Raw genomic sequence first — 19627 nt, 5'->3', positions numbered from 1 at the left:
ATTCTCTTTTCTTTCTTTTTAGTCTTCTATAAAAAGGTATCATACTGACACCTTCTTTTCAATTTGTACACTGTTTAGTAAAATAAATAAATAACAGAGCAAAATGCACTTCCTTATTTGCTCAGAAGCTCAGAAATCCCTTGCTAACTTGGAACTTTTTGTCTTTTTATAATGCTATGGAGAAACAGACTTCAACACTGGTTTCTAAAATGGAATTTGTATTTCTTAACATCAAAACTTCACAATTTCTTAAGTTTCAAAAGGATTTTCATAGGTAAGAACATATACTTGTATATTCACAGTGAGCTTAAGAAAATTTTTCTAAAAAAATGTTAAACAACCTCCTTTTTTTTGTAGTCAAATTGACAAGCCTGTCAACATCAGTTTTTACAGTTATGGTTTTTATTTTCATCAAAAAATGAACCATCACCTTTAAGAGAAATGAAAAAACAATCAGTGTGGGTTTATGGTCACTTGAGGGCCCTCCTACCTAGTCTTAGAGTCATTTCTTAAACCATAGGCCAGATTTCCCGGGAAAGGATTTGGAACAAGGAATAATTCTCTCTGCCTCCTCCCCACCACATTCTCATCGATTAGGGAATGTGAGACATTTTAAGTCTTTAATATGAAGTAAAGCTCACCACTTAGAATGCCTGAAATCCCTTTCCCACCATGCCACCCTTTGGAATAGTAGGGGAGGAAAGGTGGCTTTTACAGGCTGGTCTTCAGGGAGATAAGAACATTGAAATGTTATTATTTTTATTTCCTGCCACCTCAAATTCAGAGTATTTTTGATATGATGAAGTCTTTCTATTCTTCACTAAAAACACCCTGCCAATTCAGATTGTTAAAATTTAAATTAAAGCAAAAAAAAATTTTTTTAAAGGTGAAATCAGATTAGCAAACCATCTGAAAAGCACTGTCGTTTATAAAACTTGGTAAAATGTAGGAAGAAGCATATTTCCTACTCTATTTTCTTGGTCTGTGGATACCTGGGACATAATTCAGTTTTCCATCCCCTGTTCCCTGATCAGCTCACTCTTTGTTCAGCTCTATCTTCACTCTGGCATATAATTACTTCTTCAGCTCCTGTGCTATTTGGTTTTAAGCACCTCTTACCCCCAAGGCCTCATGGCTCTAAGGGCTTGTTGAATTTAAACAAGCACATTTAAATCTTTGTCTTTAAATGAGTAAAATAAAAGTCTTCACACCTAACAAGGAGAACTATGCTATCCACCTACACTCTAAATGCGCATGTTATAATTGTCTACCAGATCATAATGAGCATCTATCCATCCTCAAAATCAGAGAAAGGAGGATTCATTCTAGAGGTAAATTTACAATAAATGGTTTTATCCTCGATTAGCTATGTGTGTTTGGGGACACAGAGATTGGCACGTGCATAATTTAACCTAATAAGGATTGGATGATCAGGGACATCTTAGAAATAAAGGTAGGGGAAAGATAGTGGAAGAAAAACAAAAGAAAAAAGCAAGATTACTAACAGAAAAATATATAAGACAACAAAGTGAAGCCTTACCTCTCACCCAGCAAACTCGACATACTTACACACATCCTCATACTCACACGTGTGCATGCACAGGCACATGCACGTGCACAGACATACACACAGTGTAGTTATGTTAAATGTTAAATGTTAAAACGCTAGGCCTTCCCTAGAGACCTACAGAAGGCCTGACTCTCTATTACTGCTGCTGCTAGAAAATCATAAATAGCATCTATGGTCTTAGTTTAGCCTTGAGTAATCAGTGATCATGATATTTGTTACATGTTCTTAATTTACCTCAGCCACTGGTAAATGAGTATTGAATGAGACTCTCATTTAAATACACTGTCAAAAAGAAGTATTTAAAAATAGGTATTATAAATATAAACTATATGAAAAGTTTTTAGTGAAAAAATGAATAAATTTTAATAGATCTCAAATGAAAAACAAGAAATATTTAATCTCATGAAGGAAATACAAATTTAAAAAGTGAAATACAATTCTTTCATCTATCAAATGAATGAAAGTTAAAAAAAAAAAAAAAAGGAAAGAAAAATCCAGTGTTGAAAAATTACACTTCAGTGAGGATGGAAACTGGTACAAAGTTTTTTGAAGGAAAATCAAGCACTCTGTATCAAGAGTGTGAATAATGATTATCTGCTGTGTCGGTTTGGGTCCTCTGGTGCCAATGCCAATTGGGTGTGTAGGATACTTATTAAGGCAATAGACTGTGAATGATAAAGAGTGAGAGACTTAGGCAAGGAGAATTCTGAGGCTGTGATGCAAGTATGACACCGATAAAAGAAAAGAGGGGAGAAGAGTTTTGCACGCAGAGCAGCTCTGAGAAAGTCTCAGCCAGGTTGGTGGGAAATCCTTGAGTCAAAACTGCCCCTCAGAAGAATCTCACGTGCAAAGAGTGAGTACTCCAAATAAGGTTGGTTACTGCCTAGGAGCAGCCCAGGGTAGGCACATGGTTGCCTGAGTGCTTTGGTGAACCTAAAAGTATGGCATCTGGAAGCTGCTAACTACCCATACTGTCGAGAACAGCTTCTCTTGAAAAGAGATCTAAAAAGGGCATTGTCATGGTCAAAACATATGACTTTATTCCAAATCTAGGAATTTATCCTAAGGAAACAAACAAAATACTAGGGGAATAAAACTTTCTACACAAAAAGCTCATCATATTCTTTTTAAAAATAGCTGAATCTGGAAACAATTTAAATATCTAAGTATAATGACTAAATCACTATGGTATATCTACTCAGTAGAATATGCTGTAGCTATTAAAATGGAAAAGCCACTGGGGCGCCTGGATGGCGCAGTCGGTTAAGCATCCGACTTCAGCCAGGTCACGATCTCGCGGTCCCGGAGTTCGAGCCCCGCGTCGGGCTCTGGGCTGATGGCTCAGAGCCTGGAGCCTGTTTCCGATTCTGTGTCTCCCTCTCTCTCTGCCCCTCCCCCGTTCATGCTCTGTCTCTCTCTGTCCCAAAAATAAATAAACGTTGAAAAAAAAATTTAAAAAAAAAAAAAATGGAAAAGCCACCTATATTTTCAGTCAAATTTAAATATTAGACACAACATAGTGTAATCATTAAAATTAAAACCTTTGAAAAGACTGGGAGAAAGTGAACCAATATGGTGATATAAATATTTTTCTTTGAGACTTTTAAATTTTTCCAAATTTTATTCTTTAATAAAGAAATCTTTATTTGGAGGAATGAGGTATGAAAAATGAAAGAAAAAAAACATAATATTTAAAAGGATTTATAATGGAAAGTAAATAAGAAAAACATTAAGATATAGAAAAAAAACCAAAGAAAACAAATACAAGTTTGATGAATACTATCTTTAAGAATTCTAGAAAATGGCTTCCCGGATTCAACACAGTAATTTTTTTCTTAAATGTAAAATGGCTTCATGGAGTCAACACACTATTTTTTTTTAATGTTTATTTATTTTTGAGAGAGACAGAGACAGAATGTGAGCAGGGGAGGGGCAGAGAGAGAGAGGGAGACACAGAATCCAAAGCAGGTTCCAGGCTCTGAGCTGTCAGCACAGAGCCCTATGCGGGGCTTGAACTCATGAGCTGTGAGATCATCACCTTAATTAGCATATTATATCATGACTTGATTAGCATATTCATTTTTCAACTTAGAATTGAACAATTTTCTGAGAGTTATCATACGCCGGGAACTATGCAGGTAACTCAAAGGTCACAGAGTAATGTGATAAAATGTTTGCTTTACCCTGTATAGGCATACCTTGTTTCGTTGTGCTTCACTGTATTCTGCTTCACAGATACTACAGTTTTTACAAATTGAAAATTTGTGGCAACACTACATTGAGCAAATCTATCAGTGCCATTTTTTTTCTGACAGCATTTGCTCACTTCATGTCTGTGTGTCATATTTTGATAATTCTTGCAAGATTTCAAAATTTTTCATTATTATTATATTTGTTGCTCTGTGATAAATGCTCTTTGATGTTACTATTATAATCATTTTGGGTCAACACCAACTGTACCCATATAAGACAGCAAAATTAATTGATAAATGTTGTATGTCTTCTGACTGTATGTGTTCTGACTGCTCCACTGACCATTCCCCCATCTTCTTCCCTTTCCTTGGGCCTCCCTATTCCCTGAAACACAACATTATTGAAATTAAACCAATTAATAACCTCAAGACAGCCTCTAAACGTTCTAGTGAAGGGAAGAGTCACATGGCTCTCATTTTAAGTCAAAAGATAGAAATGATTAAGTTTAGTGAGGAAGTCATGTCAAAAGCCAAGATAGGCCAAAGTTTAGGCCTCTTGCTTGGCCAAATTTTGGATGCAAAGGAAAAGTTCTTGAGGGCAAATTTTAAAAAATAAATAAATACTTATGAAATGATGAAAAACTACTCCAGTGAACACAGAAATGATAAAAAAATAAAACAGTGTTATTACTGATACGGAAAAAGTTTCAGTGGTCTGAATAGAAGATCAAACCAGCCACAACACTCCTTTAAGCCAAAGCCTAATCCAGAGCAGGGCCCTAACTTTCAATTCTGGGAAGGCTGAGAGAGGTGAGGAAGCTGCAGAAGAAAAGTCTGAAACTATGAAGTTGGTTCATGAAGTTTAAGGAAAGAAGCCCTCTTTTCATCTTTAACATAAAAATGCAAGGTGAAGCAGCAGGTGCTGCTGTAGAAGCTGCAGCAAGTTATCCAGAAGATCTAGTTAAGATAATAGATGAAGGTGGCTGCATTAAACAACAGATTTTCAATGCAGATGAAACAGCCTTCTATTTGAAGAAGACACCATCTAGGAGTTTCATACCTAGAAAGGAGAAGTCAATCCCTGAAAGTTTCAAAGAACAGTCTAACTCTCTTGTTAGGGTCTAGGACAGCTGGTGACTTTAAATTAGAGCCAATGCTCACTTACCATTCCAAAAAATCTACAGCCCTTAAGAGTTCTGCTAAATCTACTCTGCCTATGCTCTGTAAATGGGACAACAAAGCTTGGATGAGAGCACATGTGCTTACACATAGTTTACTGAATATTTTAAACCCACTGTTGAGATCTACTGCTCAGAAAAAAACAAAAACAAAGAACAAAACAAAGATTCCTTTCAAAATTATACCGCTCATTAAGAATGCACCTGGTCACTTAAGAGCTGTGATGGGGATGGACAGTGAGATTAATGTTGTTTTCATGCCTGCTAACACAGTATCCAGTTTGCAGCCCATGGATCAATGAGTCATTTGACTTTCAAGTCCTACTGTTTAAGAAATACATTTTGTAAGGCTATAGCTGCAACAGATAGTGATTCCTCTGGTGGATCTGGGCAAAGTAAATCGAAAACCTTCTGCAAAGGATTCACCATTCTAGATGGCATTAAGAACATTTGAGATGGGATCTACTCCTGGTAAAGATACCAAGAAGACCGTTGAAACAATAAGGATTTAAAATGTGACATAAACTTCTACTCTGGGTAAAATGCTATTACACAACATTCCATGCTACAGAGAAATTATTTGTGAAAAGTAAGATGCAGAAGCTTCATTGTTGTCTTATTTTAAGAAATTGCCACAGCCACCCAGCCCTTCAGCAGCTAGCACCCTGATCAGTCAGCAGCCATCAACACTGAGGCAAGAACTTTTTCAGCAAAAAGACTACAACTAGCTGAAAGCTCAGATGAAGATTGACATATTTTAGCAATAAAATAATATTAATTAAGGCATGTATATTGTCTCCTCAGACATAATGTATTGTACACTTATTATACTACAATATAGTGTAACCATAATTTTTTTTTCAACGTTTTTTTTTTTTTTTTTTTTTTTTTTTTTTTTTTTTTTTATTTTCGGGACAGAGAGAGACAGAGCATGAACGGGGGAGGGGCAGAGAGAGAGGGAGACACAGAATCGGAAACAGGCCCCAGGCTCTGAGCCATCAGCCCAGAGCCTGATGCGGGGCTCGAACTCACGGACCGCGAGATCGTGACCTGGCTGAAGTCGGACGCTTAACCGACTGCGCCACCCAGGCGCCCCTGTAACCATAATTTTTATACGCACTGGGAAATCAAAAAATTCATTTGGCTCTCTTTATTGCAATATTTGCTTTATGTGGTGGCCTAGAACCGAACTCGTGATATATCTGAGACATGCCTGTATTCTGAAATTGTTTATAGGAAATACATATTTCAAACCCATATGTCCATGTCCTTAGAATATCTGTCCTTTTGAGTATAATGTGTTTCATTGCTTTTCAGATTTTATTTAATATATACATGAGGGACAGAGTCTGATTACAATTTGATTAATTCACATAAATGAAGAAAGGAGGACATTATCCATTTATTTCTTACTCTCTTTTGACTGTCAAAAGTATCCTGAACTCTGCTATAGTGAGCCAAACCCTCTCCAGGTAGAACTCACAAGCACTGGTTTCATAGATTGCTGTCATGCTCCCTAATTAAGCGAGTTTTCTAGGTATACTTGCATAACATCTCTGATATAATGCATACCTATCTTCTTATTCAGCTTAAGCATGCATTTTTTTTCATTTAAAATCCATCAACTAATGATCTGTGTCCTTAAGTAATTAATTCAATGACTACATGAATTAATATAATGCATATCCCTTTAAAGGAGTTAATATTTTCTATGTTTATGTTACAGAACTGGCCTTGGGTGACTATTATCCATGCCCTGAATTTCATAGTGGTTCAAGGACAAACTATTTCCCCTTTGTAATTCGGTAAGTTTGCTCCAAAGGAGCCTAATGCTTCTCCACTCAACAATGAGTAAAATGCATTCAGAGACCTTAGGGGACCTATTCTTAATAACATAGAGTTCTGTCCCAGTTTGTTAAATTCACTGAGTTTATAACTCATTGTTACTGTCAAAGAAGTAATCCAAACATGTTACTGGTTTGATCTCCTAACATCCACAGAGCAAATTTGGAGCCATTTTTTTTCAAACAAATAGAATAACAAAAACAAAAATACACTAGATACCAATAAGTTACACATAGGAAGGCAGACTTCATATTTATCACTAGAAAAGCTATAGGAAATTTGTCTCAAAACTGTTTTATGCTTTTGAGCAGTGCTATAGCCATCCACTATCATCAGCACCAATAACGATGATGAGAACAATAATAATAGCCCCCTACATCTGCGTGATAGTTTCACTTTGGGAAAAGACTTTCACATGCTACCTCTAATCTGGTCCCTGTAATGACTCTGAGAAAGTAAGGTAAATGCTTTCAATGTCTCATTTAATGAAGGAGGAAATTGGAGTCCAGAGAAGATAAGAGCCTTGCGTGAAAGCAACATGTACCTGGAACTAGGTCACTGGCCACTTGACTTTGACTTCCGGGTTTGTATTTTAATACTTTCAAATCAAAAGAATACATGATTTGCAATGTCTTTATAAATTATGTACAAACCACTTGAAATCAAAGCAATTTATGATATAGACAAAAATTTGAAAGATATGTCGTTGATCGGCAGGGCCAAAGGGGAGATAAGTCAAAAGATATCTAAGGATTCTATAGCCCTTGAAATAATTACTCGGTACTTTTACTTATATTTCATTCTTTGTTTCAGAAAATATTTAACTTTTGAGGGTTTCATGATTATAAAATATAATGGATTGTTAATAACAATGAATAAATCTTCATTCTGTTTAAATAGGTGTGCTTATCCAAGTCCTTACTATTCAACTGTCATTACAACTGGTTCATTTGACCCAAGTTTCCAGGAGTGGATCCACTAGGACAAGCACTGATATATCTGCTGCTGCTGATTTTACTAATTGAATATTATATTATACCAATTCATCACATTATCCAGGGAGACAAGAAAATTTCAGGAAAAAAGTGAGTAAGTCAAAATTCTTTAAAAAATTATTTATACCCCACTTACAAAACTATTTTCTATGCCTAGTTATTTACTACTCTCACCACAAGATATATATGAATGAGAGTTTTTAAATGACATTGACTTCCCTTTATCGACCCCTTTACCCATTGTTAAAGGAAACTGGCACCAGTTTATTACAAAGGAAAACATTAATCATGGTTTAGAACACAAAGTGGGGAAGAATATTATAGCCCACTAAAACTGCCATTTTTATCTGGATTCTTGGGATGCATGTAACTAGAAGGTTTCCTTTGTACCAGGTATAACCAACTTCATTTTAGAAAACAGTAATGGTATTTTTGGTGATTTTTAAATTTCAAAACAGTATAGGTTTAGCTAGGGAGATTAATGTAAGTGTTCAAATGGAGATTTATCAATTTGTACAAGTCAAATGAACTTCACTAACAAATTCTTTTTGTACTTTTAAATACCAAAGAAATAATGGTTAGGTCCAAATACATGTAAGAAATTCATATAAAGAGGAGTATAAATATATTTGAAAGTGCAATATATCTTCATATATTATTTTGTAAAGTAACAAGATAGTTAACTCAACCCACCCCCAAATAACCTGTTAACCAAAATAGCATCCTGAGAGGGCCCCCAGTTCTACCATGATACAGGGGCTTGCATCAAAGCACCCATCCTGCTGAGAAAAACTATACAAGGTAAATAAAATAATTTGAAAAACTGTTTGATAAAGGGACAAGGAACCAACCAAAATGTTTTTAACTTAAAACTCAAGATATTGTTAAGAAGAGAAATGCAATAAATTAAATCCTGTCTGTGATATCTACCCCTTTTTCACTTAAAGCATCTAGTGATCCTGAGTAGCACTGGGCTGAGACACAGAGCACAAAGCTCTGGATCAGAGCACTAAGTACTCTAGTGGATGGGGAACAAAAATTGCCCTTGGGAGCTGTCAAAATAACCATGACATCAGAAGCCAAGTTCCTGGACAGTTCGTAAATGCAATAAGGTGAAAACTATATTGTTTTACACTTTTAATCCTTGAGGCATTTGCAGATTCCTTTTCATGTAGTGAAAACCCCCTCCCCCTGCAAAAAAAAACAAACAAGCAGAAAGCATCAACATGGACACTAAAAAATTAAACAATGTTGGATGCCAAGTTCTTATGATCTTATGGTGTCAAGAAGGCAAAAACTGGAGTTTAGGGACCATATAAGAATTTTCCAGAATTTTATTTGAACCTCTAAATAGCTTTTTATAGAGTAAGGGCCAAACAGACAGAGGCTAGCTATCACAAAGGTAGAAACCCAACTACAAATTGTCTCAATTCCTGATTAGATCAAGGTGAATTAACTTTAGTCTAATTATCCACAAGAAAAAAATTAAATACTCCTTGGAAAAGCACAATATCACACAAAGCCTTTTTAATTTTTATATGCAAAGATCATCAGACAAGCCAGGAGGTATGATCAGATAACCAAAAACCAAGGGAAAAAAATAAACATAATCTCAAAAAATATAAAAGACTCATACGGCACAAACTTTTAAGTAATGTGATTAATGTGGTTTCAAAAGTAGAAGAAAAGATTGTGAATTACCAGAGGACTGGGATCTATAAAAAAATTAAATGATACTCTAGAATTAAAAATAACTGAAATCAAGAACTCAATAGATGTGGCTAATGCAGATTAGACAAAATATTAGAAGAGATCATGAACCTGAAAATAAATCAACAGACTAAAACAGAGAGAAATAATGAAAGAGAAAATACGAAAAGAAAATATGAAAAAGAAATAATGAAAAATACAGAAAAAAGACAATAAAACGTGGTTAGGAAAAAAGTGTCTAACATACAAATGTTTATAGTTCCAGAAGGAAAGGGTAAAGAACATAGGAAGAAGTAAAATTCAAAGTAATAATGGCCGAGAATTTTCCCAAATTGAGAAAAGATATCAAGCCACAAATCTAATTAAGAACGTCTAAGTTACCCCAAGCAGGATAAACACAAAGAAACTGACATAAGAGGACAGATGTTGTTTTTTTTTAAGCTGCTTAAAATAAAATATAATTAAAGAAGAAATCTCAAAAAAGTCAGAGGAATAAAAATGCATTACTTTTTAAGGAGTTATAAGTCTGATAGCTGATCTCTCAGGAAAAACAGTGGAAATCAGAGAACAAAGCAATAACTTTAAAGAGCTTTAAGAAAGTAATTATCAACCTAGAATTCTATAACCAATGAGAATATCCTTTAACATGAAGTAAAATAGCAAATATTTTTAGGAAAATAAAACTGGAAAAAAAATCACCAATAGAATCTTACTATAAAGAATACTAAAGGATATCTTTCAGGTAGAAGGAAAATTGTCTAACAGTGATATGGAAATTTAGGAAGAAATGAAATATACCAGAAAAGACTAATATCAGAGTAAAACAATATATATAGGCAGGGAAAAAATAAAAATAATTTCTTATAAGAATTAGAGCCCTGGAAGTACCTTTTAACTTAAATTTTAGTTAGCATACAGTGCAATATTGGTTTCAGGAGTAGAATTTAGTGATTCATCACTTACATATAACACCCAGTGCTCATCACAAGTGCCCTCCTTAATATCCATCACCCACTAGCCCATCTCCCACCTTCCTCCCTCCATCAACCCTCAGTTTGCTCTCTATTGTCAAGAGCCTCTTGTGGTTCTCTTCCCCACCCCCTTCCCGTATGTTCATCTGTTTTGTTTCATAAAATCCACATTAGTAAAATCATATGGTATTTGTCTTTCTCTGATTGACTTATTTCACTTGGAAGTATTACAATACAGTACAACAATAGCACAAATGGTGAGAAAGGGACAAATGCAATTTCCTTGCTGGAAAGAGATAAAAAGTATAATTTTATAGTAGACTTTATTGGATAGCCATTAAAAAATGAAAAATATATAATTAGAAAGGTAAAATGGAGGGAATAAAATAAAAAGATTGACTAGTAACAGAAGTTAAGAGAGAAGAATTGGCAAACATAAAACAGGTAGAAAAATATAGTAAAATGATAAAATTAAATCTACAAATATTACTAATTGTATTTAATGTAAATAGACTAAATATTATAGTTGGAAGACAAATGCCATCAGACTGCAAGTTAAAAACAACAACAATATGCTGTCCACAAGAAACACACCTCAAATATAAACATACAGAATAATTGAAAGTAAAAGGACGAAAAAAAAATTTACCAACCATTTTCTTATAACATCGGTCTAAGTAGAATTCAAGACAAGATATAGTAGAAAAAGAGCATTTAGTAATGATCAGAAGTTCTAGTTTATCTAAGATGGATCCCAATTCTAATTTTGTATACAACTAATAATATAGCCTTCAAAAGCAAAAACTGACAGAACTAAGAAGAGAAATAGACAAATCCACAATCATAATAGTATATTTTAAATGATAAATATCAATAAATGATAGAACACAAGAGTAAAAAACCAATAGAGAAATAAAAGTTTTGAGCACCAAGATTTAACAAATTTAATCTAATTGATATGTATAGAACTCTATACCCAAAACTACAAAACACACATTATATTCAGGCACATATAGAACATTTACCAAAATTTCCCTTAAACTGGGTCAAAAAGCAAGTCTCAATAAATATCAAAGTATTTAAATCACATAGCATATATTCTCTAACCATAAACCCAAGATTAATTATAAAATGTTAATCACAAAATACCTGAAGTATTTTGAAATAAAGCAATATATGAACAAATCCAAAAATTCCTTTTTGTTAAGATAAATGAAAGTGATCATCCTCTAGAAATAACAGATTTTAAAGCAAAGAGGAATAGGCACACATAACCCTAACAGAAATGAAAAATGCAGCATTCCTCTAGATACTACAGACATTACAAAGGTAAGAGGATATGATGAGCAATTTCACATTGATAAATTTGAAAACCTAGATGAAAAGGCAGATATTACAAAGATAATAAGAGGATATGGTAAACAACTTATCAATAAATTTGAAAAATTAGATGAAATGGATAAATCTTGTGAAAACACACATTACCAAAATGGACACAAGAAGAAATGGAAAAACTGCATACTTAATTTAAAATCTTTCCACAAAGAAAGAAACTGCATATTTAATTTATAACCTTTCCACAGGGAAAACTTCTGGCCCAAATAGCCAGGTAAATTCTTTCTAACACCTAAAGACAAAAAATAGCACCAATCGTAGACAAACTTTCCCAAAGGTAGGAAAAGAGGAATACTTCCTAACTTGTTTTATGTAAATACTATAGTCTGCAACCAAAACCTGACAAGAACATAATATTATAAGCCAAACTCTTTTTTTGAGTACAGACAAAAATATCTTAAGGAAAATATTAGCAAACCCAACCCAGTTCTCTATAAAAAGGATAACACATCAACATTAAGTTTATTCCAAAAATTCAAGGATGGATTAACATTCAAAAATAAATGAATTTAATTTAAATGTTAAATATTAAAGGGAAAAAAAGGATTTCAATATATACAGAAAAGTATGTAATAAAATTAAAAACCCTTTGATCATTTAAATAAACGTGCGCATGTGCGCGCGCGCACACACACACACACACACACACACACACACACACACACACTCACATAAAAGCCAACTCAGAAAACTGAGAAATCAAAAGGAACTTCTTCAATTTGATAAGGGCATTTACAATTAAAAAACAAACAAAAAACCGAGTGAAAATATGCTTTTTTATTCAATATTGTACTAGAGGTGCTAGCTAATGCAACAAGAAATAAAAATTAAAGGTATATAGAGAGCACAGACTTCAGTTATAAGATAAATAGCCTGTGGGGATATAATATAACAATACTGTATTGTATACTTGAAAGTTGCTGAGTTTTCTCTTAAATGCTTTTACCACAAAAAGGAAGTGGTAATTATGTGAGGTATCAGAGGTGTTAACTAATCCTGCTGTGGTAATCATTTTCTAACATAGAAGGCTAAAAATCATCACATTTTACACCTTAATCTACTACAATGCTACTGGTCAATTATATCTCAATAAAGCTGGAAAATTAAAATAAAGTTATATGAAAAGGAAGTAGAAATAAAACTGAAATTATTTACAGAACACATGATTGTGTTACTAAAACTCCAAGAGAAGCCACAAATCTAATAGAATTAATAAGTGAATTTAGCAAGATCCCTAGCTACAAGGTGAATTAATATACATAAATGAATAGTTTTCTTATATACTAGCAAGAGACATTTAGAAAATGAAACTAAAAGCCTGGGTGGCTCAGTTGGTTGAAGAACCGACTTCAACTCAGGTCATGATCTCATGGTTTGCATTGGGCTCTGTGCTGACAGTTCAGAGCCTACTTCGGATTTTGTCTCCCTCTCTCTCTTCCCCTCCCCTGCTTGCACTCTGTCTCTGTCTCTCTCTTGAAAATAAATAAAACAGAAAAAAAAGAAAAGAAAACTTAAAATATAATTTACAAAAACATAAAAATAAATACTAGAAATCAATCTAACAGAAAGTATACAAGTCTTCTGCACAGAAAACTACAAAACATTACTAAGAGAAATTAAAGACACTAAAATAAGTAGGAAATGTAATGTTTTTATAGATTGGATATCAATTTTCCCAAAATATAATCTCAATCAAAATCTCAGAAAATTCCATTTTGTGGATATTAACAAGCAAATTCTAAAATTTTTATGGAAACACAAAGGACCAAGAATGACCTAAACAATCTGAAAGAAGAATATATGTAGGGGCACCTGGTGGCTCAGTTGATTAAGTATTGTACTCTTGATTTGGGCTCAGGTCATGATCTCACAGTTCATGGGGTCGAGCCCCGCGTTGGTCTCTGTGCTGACAGTGCAGAGCCCACTTAGGATTCTCTCTCTCCCTCTCTTTCTGCACCTCCCCTGCTTGCTCTCAATCTCTTTCAAAATAAATAAACATTAAAAATTGTTTCTAAATGTCAAGGAAGAAAGAAAGAAAGAAGGAAAGAAAGAAAATATGTAAAGGATTTACACCACCAGATTCAAGATTTCTTCTAAATCGACACTAATGAGCAATGTATTATCGGTAGAGGGAAAGACAAATTCTGATGGGACAAATTCTGGGAACAGAAGAGAGCATCCAGAAATAGATCCATTGTTTATGTAAGCACTTGATTTATGATAAACTTACTGCTGAAGTAACTAGGGAAAGAGCCACCTTTCCAACACATGGTACTTGATCAATTAGACATCTACACTAAAAAATAAAGAAAGAAAATTAAATGAATCTTTAATACCCAACCCCCAACTTCACACCTAATACAAAAAACACATTCCAGGGAAAATTCAGACCTAAATGTTAATGGCAAACAATAAAGCTTCTAGAAGATAACAACAGAAAATATCTGCATGATCTTGTGGTAGGCAGAGGTTTTTCTTTTTAAAATAGGATATAAAAAAAACTATAGAATAAGAGATTGGCAAATTAAATTTTATTAAGATGAAAACCCTTGTTTATCAAAAGACAATTATAACATAATGAAAAGACAAAGCTTAGAGTAAGAGAAGATATTGCAATATGTATACCTGACAAAGACATACATCCAGATTATATAAAGAAACACCACCAGAAACAGTAACAAGCCCAACTGTAAAATGGGCAATGAAGGTCAAAATGTACATTACAAAAGAGGATACTAACTGGAAAAATAAACACATGAAAAGATGCTTAACCTTCACTAGTCATTAAAGAAACTCAAACTAATGTCATAATGGTCTGCCATGTCACACATACCAGAAAAGCTAAAATGAAAAATACAGATCATACTAAGTATTGTCAAGGATTAGAGCAAGTGGGACTCTCATACTGATACCGTGAGTAGAAATTGGTATAAGTTTGGAAACGACTTCGCAATATCCACTAAAGCTGAACACAGGCATATCAGCAATGTGACTCTTTAGTATACATCAAACAGAAATACTTAGACAAGATACACAAGAATGTGCATATGATAACCCCTATTCACAATGGTTCTAGGTTGGAAATAACCCAAATTTCTATCTACAGCAGAAGAGCCTTAAATGAGTTTTAATGTATTCATACACAGGAATATCATAAAGCAATGAAAAGTTTTTTAAAAATCTGCAGCTGAGGGGCACCTGAGTGGCTCAGTCGGTTAAGCGTCTGACTTCAGCTCAGGTCATGATCTCACAGTTCATAAGTTCAAGCCCTGCATCAGGCTCTTTGCTGTCAGTGCAGAGCCCACTTCAGTTCCTCTGTTCCTCCTCCCTCTGCCCCTCCCCCGCTCATTCTCTCTCCCTCTCTCTCTCTCTCAAAAATAAATGAGATGTTTAAAAAAAAATCTGCAGCTAAACACAGATGCAACACAACAGGAATGAATCTCATAAACATAAGCAAAAGAAAAAATACGCCACATATATTGTTCAAAAACAATCAAAGCTAATTTATTGTATTAAAAGTCATGATAGTGGTTACTCTTGGAGGGTAGGAAGGGAAAACAGCAGACCTCTGTGGTCTGGTAATGCTTTGCCTGTTGGTCTGGGCAGTGCTTACATGGGTATATTCACTTCCTGAAAACTCACCTAAATGTATACTTATAATTTTTGCACTTTAAAAAATATATGGCAATTAGACAATTAAGAAATTAGCTTAAAAAATAGTTGTGGTCCCATGAGGGTTTGGTGAACTCCCACTGCATTTATTTTGCTCTCTCTGTGCTCTCACCACTTGGCCTTGAACATAGGCAGTTACAGAAATAGGCATGAGAGTACAGTAAATAAAGCCACAGCTTGCTACCTGGAGGGCCAAAACAGGCAACTGCAGGGAAATGAAAAATACCATCAATATCATGGAAAGAAAAGGGCTCAGAAAGGTAATCCCATAAAATTGTTATGAAATTCTGGGCTCATCCCAGATACACATATATGTATCTGATTTTAATCAGCATACAAAAGAAATTATGAAGTAAATTAACACATAGGGCTGTGCCTAGGTCCAAGACTGGCCTCTGATACATACACAGGACAAATCTGAAAATAAAACTAGCATTCCAACTATAGAATATACAGCCTGTAACTTGTGACCTGAACCTAACTACAATTGCCTGCTAAAACAAAATTATCAACATTCTCCATAGAATTTAAACAAAACTCAAAATCTCATAATATTTAAAATGTCCAGATTAAAGTGAAATAAAAATTTCTGGGCAAATGAAAAACCAGGAAAATCTCAACTCACATGAGAAAAGATACCTAACAGTCACAAACACTGAAATAATACAAATGTTGAAATTATCTGACAAAGACTTTAAATTAGCTATTACAAAAATGCTTTAACAAGGAACAGTCTTGAAACATAAAAATAAAATAAATAACAAGAAAAAGATCACAGATGCTCTCTCAATTGCAAAATGAAGATTACAGAAAAAGAGTCTTTGAACTTTAGGATAGATCAACTGAAACGATCTAATATGAACAATAAAGAGGAAAAAAATTAACAAGATTCAGAGACCTATAGGACAGTGACAAGAAGTCTAGCATTCCTGTCATTAGAGTATCAGAAGGAAAGGAGAAAAAGGGTACAGTGCTGAAAAAAATATTTGAAAAATATTTGGAAACTTCCAAATTTAGTGAAATAGATAAAACTACAGATTCAAGTATAGTAAGCTCAAATAGGATAATAACAAAAATAATCCACACCCAATACATCATTTCAATTTATCTGAATATTAAAGTGTAGAAACTGAAGATCAGAAAAAAAATATCTTGAAAGCATTCAGAAGAAATCACATGTCACTTATGGGGGATTAACAATTCATAGGGCTGTGGATTTTTCATTAGAAGCCCTAGAAGCCAGAAGGAACTGATACAACTTTTTAAAAGTGCTGAGAAGAAGAAAATGTCAACATAGAATCTATATCCAATAAAAATATCTTTTCAGAATGAAGCAAAATAAAGACACTGTCAGTTGAAAAAAAAACAAAACCTAAGAAAATATGTTGCCAGGAGACCTGTTCTAAAAGAATTACTAAAGGAAGTTTTCCAGACAGAAGGAAAATTATACTACAAAGAAACTTTATACAAGAAGAATAAAGAGAAAGCAATAGAAATGATAAACATATCAATAAAAACAACAGAATTGTTCTCTGCTTGAGTTCTTTAAAATATGCTTAGCAGTTGAAAGTGAAAAGTATAACATTATCTGATGGGGTTTCAATATATGTAGATATAATAGAGTACAATAACAGTGCAAAACTGGGAGAGTAAACAAACTTACATGGTGGCATGATTTCTACATTCTCCTTGAAGTGATAAAATACTGATTCTAAGAGGACTACGAAAAGTTAAGTATGTATATTGTAAACCTTACAACCTTAGAACCCCTAAAAAACTACACAAAGATAGTCAAAAGCATAATTAGTAACTTACAGTGGAATACTAAAAAAACATTCAAGTAACCTGAAACAAAGCAGGAAATGGGAAATGGAAGAATGGAAAAGAGAGGAAAAAAACAGGAAACAAAATATAAGAGGATAGACATAAATTCAAACATGTCAATAGTTATACTAAATGTAAATGCAATTATTGATACACACTCACACTCTCTTACAGTTTCCTGGACCATATATGTTACGGAGGAAGTAACCATGGTACTGCGGTATGGATTAACAAGAGGGTCTTACTTTAGAATGATCTGAGAAAGTTGCTTTAGAGAGGTATTTTTTAAGCTGAGACTATTGAGTCAAGACAAACCCACCCAAACAGTGAGTTTAAGAAGTGCCAGTTCCAGTCTGCTTCAATAATATGCTTAGACAGGGACGACTGGGTGGCTCAACTGGTTAAGTGTACGACTTGGACTCAGGTCATGATCTCGAGGTCCATGAGTTCGAGACCTGCGTCAGGCTCTGTGCTGACAGCTCAGAGCCTGGAGCCTGCTTCAGATTCTGTGTCTTTCTCTCTCTCTCTCTCTCTCTCTCTCTCAGCCCTCCCCTGCTCATGTGCGCACCCACGTGTTCTCTCATGCTCTGTCTCTCAAAAATAAACATTAAAAAAAAAAAAACGCTGAGAAAAAGTGAAAGCCAAATAGTTGCAAGTCTCTTCTAAAGTGAAGGATTTGTGGCACCTCAAGTGCATTCAACAGCAAATACTATTTATTAGAAGCCTGGGAGAAATACCAGACGAAGAGATACTGGGTCCTGGCTGGAACAACATCTTGTCAAGCTGGGTAGATCCTACCCTGCTTTGACTAATACTAGGGAACAAGGGGGAAAAAATGTGCTTTCACCTGCAGCTGCCATTGCTGCAGACAAAGCTCCTTTACTATAGAAAGGCTAAGAGTCATTCCAAAGGAAACCACTTTTACCATAGCAGATAAGTGGGAATTTTGGACTGTGCTTCATACCCCACAACTATCCCACCGGAGCAGGTGGGTCCAGTACTACTGCCACTATGGTCACCTGGAAGTTAGAGGTCAAGCGTTCAGCCACTCACCAGCCCAGCCTAACTAGTACAATAGGATGAGCCATCCCATGACTGTGAATGAATTCTGACAACTCCAGCTCCACAGACTCCTGGGCAAGTCCCTAAATGGCAAAACCAGCGACAGGATAGCTGTGCCTCCTTCTACCTACATGGACACTCTTAACTAAAAGTCAGAATATCTATCCATGTCCTCTTTTGAGGACCAAAAGAAACAAGAAACAAATTCCTGAGCTCTGTTCATAGGGTTCACCCAGATCCTACAAATATAAATCTCCAATTCATTACTCAAGCCATTCTGTAATTGTCACTGGATCAACACAACAAAATCAAGGATGAAGCTAAATCCTGGCTTTTTCAGTCAAGCTGGTGAACAAATGCTCATGAGAATAGCACGTGAACCAGAAGGATGACAACAGAAAACTGCCCATGCTCAACTTACCTCTGTGTGACTAAATGCTGTTCTGCCCAGTTCCTGATGACTTAAGAGAGCAGGGTAGGCTATCTTGGATAGCCAAATAATCATCCTCTGCTAGGAAGACATATTAAAATCACTACAAAAGCTTTTTTTTTTCCAATTAACCTTTCCCTCCCTCAGCTGAGAACTGTGGACTAGATTTAATTGGTACAAGCACTCCAGGTGAAGGACATGAAGAAAATTAAGGCTTGCCATTAGTAACTATGTCCCTTAAAAGTACTCTGAAAAGCCAATATTCTGACAATCTTCTAAGAAGCCAAGAATTTGGTTAACTTTATACAACCATGATAAATTGGGCACCACACCAAAACATGCAGGCTACTTGGCTTCACATTTTCTTCAATCAGCAACATGCAAGGGCAAGGAGGCCCAATATGGCAAGTCACCATCCCACAGCTTAGGGATGACCCACTTTGACAGGAAGAGCAGAGTGTTTCACACTCATCTCACTGAATCTTGTTCACTGTAATGTAATACCACAGAGTTCCTAATATGCACCACAGAGGCCACTTTGAGTCTTTGGATCCAAATGCTGTGAGGGAAATGAAAGAATGCTCTCAGTTTTTCTTCCCTCACTGTCATGACAACAGAGGACAAAGGAGGCTATCAGGCTTTATACCTGGATGGTTGGCACACAGGTCTAGCCTCTCCTAAAACGAAATTTGGACCATAGTCACACATGGAAATTTTGAGCTCTGCTTAGGATAAAAGGAAACCAAGTCACAATAGAGCAACACTTCAGTTATTTTGTCTTTA

At 34.9% G+C, this 19627-nt stretch overlaps 1 protein-coding gene and 1 long non-coding RNA gene across 47 annotated transcripts in view; one reads left to right on the top strand and one right to left on the bottom strand.

The window, feature by feature from the left end:
* The window catches only part of ZBTB20 (zinc finger and BTB domain containing 20), a 780465-nt gene that overhangs the window by 591956 nt on the left and 168882 nt on the right, over window positions 1-19627 (bottom strand). For 4 of the 43 annotated variants that reach the window (XM_086676282.1, XM_086676281.1, XM_086676306.1 and 1 more), the window contains one exon: window positions 18836-18925. The exons of 37 other annotated variants lie outside the window; for them this stretch is intronic. The gene's annotated coding sequence lies outside the window, so the exon portion shown is untranslated. The remainder of the gene's footprint in view (window positions 1-18835; window positions 18926-19627) is intronic. 2 more of the 43 variants (XM_086676283.1, XM_086676290.1) reach the window with 1 other exon arrangement.
* LOC147577442 (uncharacterized) overlaps window positions 1-19627 on the top strand; it is a 111138-nt gene that overhangs the window by 16264 nt on the left and 75247 nt on the right. For 3 of the 4 annotated variants that reach the window (XR_015240548.1, XR_015240549.1, XR_015240547.1), the window contains exons 2-4: window positions 6667-6745; window positions 7277-7368; window positions 7686-7870. This is a non-coding gene — a long non-coding RNA (uncharacterized LOC147577442). Of the gene's footprint in view, window positions 1-6666; window positions 6746-7276; window positions 7369-7685; window positions 7871-8727; window positions 10195-19627 lie in introns of those variants that run through there. The other variant, XR_015240546.1, reaches the window with a different exon arrangement.

Source organism: Puma concolor, chromosome C2 (genome assembly GCF_028749965.1).
Source record: "Puma concolor isolate L17-30 chromosome C2, mPumCon1.1.hap2, whole genome shotgun sequence".
In the NCBI taxonomy this organism is placed as follows: domain Eukaryota; kingdom Metazoa; phylum Chordata; class Mammalia; order Carnivora; family Felidae; genus Puma; species Puma concolor.
Note: the sequence above shows the minus strand (reverse complement) of the source record. Positions and strands in the feature narration are given on the sequence as shown.